Source organism: Condylura cristata, unplaced genomic scaffold, assembly GCF_000260355.1.
Source record: "Condylura cristata isolate star-nosed mole 26May11 unplaced genomic scaffold, ConCri1.0 scaffold00029, whole genome shotgun sequence".
In the NCBI taxonomy this organism is placed as follows: Eukaryota; Metazoa; Chordata; class Mammalia; order Eulipotyphla; family Talpidae; genus Condylura; species Condylura cristata.
Genome location: NW_004567130.1, coordinates 26,194,589 through 26,200,716, shown reverse-complemented (window position 1 = coordinate 26,200,716; position 6,128 = coordinate 26,194,589). Strand labels below are relative to the sequence as shown.

Genomic DNA, 6,128 nt, shown 5'->3' with positions numbered 1-6,128 from the left:
GGTGGGGAGGGGGCTTTTCCCAGTGATGCTGTGTTCTGGGCACTCGCCACCTCCCACAAGGCACTTTTAGGTCCGGTCCGCATGTTCCCACAGCGCAGCAGCCAAATCTTCCCGTGCGCACTTCTGCAAACTTGGGGTTGTTACTTCATAAAAGTCATTGCCGGTGACAGAAACTTTAGTTGCCTTGGGAATCTGGTTCCCCAGGCCCCAGTGGGTCACAAAACATAACTGGAAACTAGGGGGTGCGGGGAGCCTAGAAGCTGGGCAGGGACAGCAGCCAGGCTGCTCCAAGGCCAGGACAGAGCAGCCGCCTCTGCCTGCGCGGATCAAGCCGGAGGCAAGGGGCAGTCGCCATCTGCCTGGAGCCCAGGGAGGCGTTAAGAAGGCCGGATCTTACAGAGATCTTACAGAGATTTGCGGAACCTGGGGGAGGAAGATTTTACTTGAAGCTTTCCTGCAAGGGAGAATTAGGGCTCTGTCACTGCGAAATCTACACCCCTGGAGTAAGTCCCTTTCCCGAAGCAGCGTGAATAAGTGCTGCGGCTTTCTCTCCCTCCCGTGGTGACTCTTGCTGGCACTTGCTTGCTCAGTAGCACTTAGGGAACTTGTATCCAACAAAAAGCAGATGCTGTCTTGTTTTAGAGCCCCCGGGGCGGGGCGGGGTTCAGAATGACACACACCGGCACACTTCTCCAAACGCTGCCGTCCAAACCTTGGGTTAGTTTTGGGCTGAGGCTAGGGCAGCCGTCTCCCTGGGCCTGGGGAGATGGCTTGGCACAAGCCCACGGCTGCCCCTGACGCCCGGGCCCCAGTCACCGACTCCGAGGGGGAGGGCCGACTCTGCTGGACACTTGCCTGGCAGGCTGTGTGGTCTGTTCACGCGCCTGTGGGCTTATAATTGAGCAACCTGCGTCCTGCTGCAGTCGCTTCCCCTCGTACATTTCAGTATTTCCTGCGAATATTCCCACTCATGGCCACTCCCAAAATCTTTTCAAAAACGCCTCTTTGGGGAGAAATAGTGGGTTTCCACTCCTTGCTATGGAAGCCTAAAACTGTAACCATAGTTTCATAAAGGGCAGCCATTCACATCTTCGGTAAATATTTACTGACAGAGATTATATTCCGATCTTGGTGCTCGGAACACACATGCAAACAAACACAGCCCCTCCCTTCTGATTCCACGGCTGCGGTCCAGCAGTCACTTGAATGTTTGTATCCTCTGAGCTTAGGGCCTCTAGGCAGCACCACGCGTCAGAGGTTGACGGAGCAAAGCCTGAACCCCCGTGTGTCCCACACCTACTGCTGAACGTGAACATGAACATGGCTCCTGAGTCTCGGTACCCTCCTGCAAGGTGGCGCAACTTGGCCCCCCTTGTCTTGGCGAGTTGTCGGTCAGATGAAAGGAGACACACAGGTCCCTCTGGGACGGGGTCCGGCAGGTCAGAAGTGACAGTTAATCGTGACTATTGGATGGGCGGGGATGTAGGCCTGTCCACAGCAGCTACATCTTGTCTCAACTTGCCCTCAACCCCACACACGTTCTTACAGCCCAGTCATCTGGTTCCAGACTCCGGGAAGGAGCTCAACAGCTTGGTGTTCCCTTCCAGCTAGCTGTCACTAGGAGCAGAGCAGCTGCGGAGCAGCCAGTCATCCTCAGAGGCTCTGCGCTGCCTGAACTTATTGTTTCCACAGAGGGTCTTAAAAGGACCTTAAAGCTCAACAAGCAATAAAACTAACACTCGGTGGGGAAATTTCACTGCACCATTCAGCAGGCAGCCCTAATCCACACCACAGTTCCTCAGACCCAGGCTCTGGCTCATTCCATGAGGACGTCCCCAGGAGGAGCCCTCCCCGGGGGCGCAGCGGGTCGGAGCGCAGCACTGGGAAGCTTAAGCCACCTTCAACATGAGTTCCATCCCGCCCCAGAGGTGACCCCAGGGCGCGGCAGACCTCTCCTGACCCTCCCGCTGCTCCCCTCAGCAGTGGACTTCGTCCATCTGCCTGTTCTGCTCCCCGCTCTGTCTCTGGTGAAGCCTCTCATCCTCTGCATCTCTGGCCTGTACCCTTTCCCCAGGAAAACAAGAAAAATCAAACTCCTATTCTGTCTGTTAGCAGTAATAACCTGGGGTTGGCTATATCTGAGGACGGAAACTTTTTTTTCTTATATTTGCTTACAGGGCACCTATTTTTAAAAAGAGAAAACATTTATTTACATAAAGCCAAAGTCCCCTTAATCACTACTTCATTAGACTCTCTGTGCAGTGTGCTGTAGGCAGAGTGCTGCAAATCCCTTACACACACACAAAACGTTGTTTTTGAGGTCTACTGTCCATATCTTTCCAGTTAATTCCTTGTAACTGTTACTTGCACAGATACTCCCTGTTATCTCTCGGAGGCACTGTCCACTGTTTCCCCTGGAAGGCAGCTTAAGCTGGCTGTATTTCCCAGGCATCAATTCATATAAACGCGAGGCAGTGAGCACTCCTACCTGCCTATGTCTGTTTCCAGTGAATTTCCACCTCAGGTTTCTGAAACTCTGGACTTTTAGTACTGAGGATACATCACAATTGTAAGCAGAAAGTTTTACAGAAACATCCTTTCGTAATTCCTTTTTTGTCAACTAGCTCTTTAGTTCCTGAGCTTTGTGATCAAGAGACCAAAAATAGAGACACAACTTAGTCATCCTCAACTTTCATTCAACTTTATACAACTGAGCTCACGCTTCAGGAAACCAGCTACAGCTGCACTGGCGCCCACAGCAACTGGAGTTACCTCATGGCTCTCTCCTTAGCGCCTGGACACGGTTATTCAGCTCTTAATTAAGGCTTCAGTAAAGATGAAAGCAGAGCCAGGAGTCAGGGCTTGCTTAGGGCTGGAAGGGGAGGACGCCACTTCCCTCACAGCATGCCTGTGATAGAGAGGGGGGTTTTCACCCCATTTCACAGAGTGGCAGTGAAGCAAGAGCTGAGCAACTACCACTTCCCCCACTTTCCTGCCTCATTTTCTCTACAGCTTGATGGACAGACACTCCTGTGTCTGTCTCCGCCTTCCAGGTCACAAACTTCCTTGTTTTCTTTTTTTCCTTTGGAACTGAGTTTGCTCAGGAAATGTCTGTTGAATGAATGAACCTATCCAAGTTGATAACTGTGAGAGGCTGGCAGTCTTGAACTAGGAGACAGCGGCTGATACTATTCTCATCAGTACTAATATTCTCACCCTTGCTAACCACTACAAATTGGTGAGGGTGGAGGTGAAAGTATTAGCCGCCATCTAAAGGGACTAAGTGCTGAAACCAGTCACAGTCCCTTGAGTTTTTCTTTGAATTGTCTTTCTCCAGATCTTAGTCACTCGCCAAGTTAAGGAAGGCAAAAAGAATGAAAAAAAGTTTCCTTGACAGAGGTGTGTCTAGAAACTCACCAAGGAAAAATGCTGGTTTTCAGTGGTCACTATCAGTTCCCCCCAGGGGTCCCTGCTGCTGGGGGAAAGGGAGAAGAATTTGCCTTAAATCTTCCTAAGCAACTGAGAGCTTTATTCTGCCCTGTGGCACCATCCAGAGCAAGAAGAGGCAGGAGGAGCGCAGGAAGTTGAACCAAATCACCTCACTGTAATTCTTTTGGGTTGAGAAACAGGTGGGAAGGAGAATACCTACTGCCTCCCTCTCATTCATGTGAGACATGACAAGCTGGCAGTGCAACATTTCCCTACCCAACACCCCCCAGTGCCCTCAGGTGAGGAAATCTAGTGCCTACATAAGCAATCTCTAAGCTTATCCAAACACCAGCTTTTAGACACAGAATGGCAATTCATGGAATGACAAGGAACTATGAACCTCCCTCCCCTGGCCCCTGAGGGAGGTGTCCTGTTCTACAGGACCTATTTTGTGCCTGGTCAGGGATTCAAAAGTTTAGTAATTTTTTAAAAAAGAATTATGTATGCATACAAGAAGAGGGTACAGGACAGAGCTGTGGGGGGCGGGAGAGAAGTGAGAGGACTCACCAGAGACAGAGTGGGGAGCAAAACAGGCAGATAGTCTGAAATCCACTGCTGAGGGGAGCAGTGGCGAGACAGGAACAAGAGAGGTCTGCTGTGCCATGTGGGTCAGCTCCCTGGCCAGGATGAAGCTGCAGTGGCTGCGGAGAGCTTCACAGTGCCCCTTGTGCCACCAGGGAGGCCCTCAAAAGCCTGGTAATTTGTCTTTTTTGCCAGCAGTGTTTGCAAACCCAACACTGAAATGAGCACAAGAAGCTTTATATGGGGCAAGTTGCAGCAAGGTGTAACACCGGAGAAGACTTGAAAAGGGGAAGATCTGAATGTACGACCTAGATAATCCAGCTGCGCGGGTTAATGAGGCAGAACTTCAGAACAGTAAGTGCTAAAATCTTGTTTGTGCAAGAACCCCCCTCCCCGTGTGGAAGCACTTCCTCCCGGTGCCCGACACACAAGCGTGCTCTGAAGCTCGCACACCTACCCGTACCAAACAGTGCGCTTGGAGGGAGGGCAGTGGGGTGTGTGGGAGCATGTGCATACTGTGAGCAAGAAGTGTTACTCTTAGGATCTCAGAAAATCTGGTAAAGAAAAACACAGGCAGGGAGCAGTTTACTCCCGAGACTGCGCCATGGACCAGCTCCAGGTCCCATCTGCCTCAGTTCCCCGCCACCATGTGAGCACAGAGGAGGAAAAGCCTCATTAGATCTGTGGTCACACAGGCTGGGGCCGGTCACTCTCCCTTCAGAGTGCTGCTGGACTTCCACGCACAAACTCCTCCGGGGCAGCCTACCAGGGGGCCACAGCCTGCAGGGCTGGTGCTGTGCAAACGCCCGTCCGTTCCACACTGCTTTGGTTCCCTGGTAAACGACCATCTGTTGCACTCCTTAAAATTTGGCAGTGGCCCCTTTACCCTGTGGCGCAGGAGCGGACCCCTGTCACAGCGGTCCATGAGGGGCCACCTCCACCCACCGCATTCTAAGTCAGTGACCCTTTATCCCACCAGGGTGGCATCAAGAGCACCACGGGCATTCGGGTCAGCAGCTTCCTCTCGAGTGCAGACACCAACTCCCCCCTCACCCCCACGCCCCCTCCCCCACTGGCTTTGTGACTGTCTGTCCATCTGGTGGAGTGGAGACAGGCTCGCACCTATTAAACAGGTGACGGGAGGACCCCCGGCCTGAGGACATGCACAGAACGGGACTGCAGCCCCGTCACACAGGCACCCTCGCCCGGGGTGCACGCTCGCCCGGGGTGCACGCTCGCCCGGGGTGCACGCTCGCCCGGGGTGCACCCTCTGGCAGCCTCTCCACCGCGCAGACCGCCTGGCGCTCCAGGGGGGCAGCGGCTCCCTGCTGTGCGATGCCGCCAGGACGGGCTTCCCCGGGCAGAGAATCCCGGCGCTTCCCCAACTCAAAGATTCAAATATTCCAAAGTCCTGGCTGAGCAGACGTCGCCCACTGAGCTTCAGCTAGTGCCCGTCTTTGGTTGGGGCAAAGCATGCCAGCTCCTTGGGAGGGCGCAGGCGCCACTGGGGACTGAGCCCCACCCCCACCCCAAGTTCCCACCAGTGGCAACAGCCCGAGCCTGGGGGACGGATGACCCTTCACTACAAGTCCTCCTTTCCTCACTTTTCCTCTCGGACTTGTTGGACGACGGCAGGTGTCGGGGGTAAAAGATGCGCAAGGAACGGGCAGAAAAGCTGTTAAGGGGCTCGGGAGGACGCGTCCTCCCCGGTGAGGACCTCGCGCAGGCACAGGGGCGACCGGAGGCCGAAAGCCAAGTGCGCGGGGGTGGGGCGCGAAGCCGGACGCCGGGCGGACGCGGCCAAAGTCGCGGTTGGACAATGGAGCGCGGCGGGGCCCGGACGCCCCTGGCAGCGCCCCGGGCACACTGGGCCCCCAGCAGCCCCGTTGCCCGCCCCGCGGGCTCCAGCCTCCGAGAACAAAGCGCGGGCGGCGGCCTCACCTGGTTGTAGAAGACCTCGGGGTGCGGCTCAGGGGACGGGACGGCCTGCGCGGCCGCGGCCGACAGCGCGCGGCGGCTCCAGGGGGCGGGAGGGGCTGAGCACCTCGGGGTGCGGCTCAGGTACTCTGCGCGGGTGGCGGTGCCCACGGGCCTGAGGCCGCCTGGACGCCCGTCTG

At 55.2% G+C, this 6,128-nt stretch overlaps 1 protein-coding gene across 1 annotated transcript in view; it reads right to left on the bottom strand.

The window, feature by feature from the left end:
• The window catches only part of ALDH2 (aldehyde dehydrogenase 2 family (mitochondrial)), a 23,997-nt gene extending 17,958 nt beyond the window's left edge, over window positions 1–6,039 (bottom strand). Inside the window, exon 1 of the mRNA XM_004691071.2 lies at window positions 5,953–6,039. The gene's annotated coding sequence lies outside the window, so the exon portion shown is untranslated. The remainder of the gene's footprint in view (window positions 1–5,952) is intronic.
• Window positions 6,040–6,128: the final 89 nt, after the last annotated feature.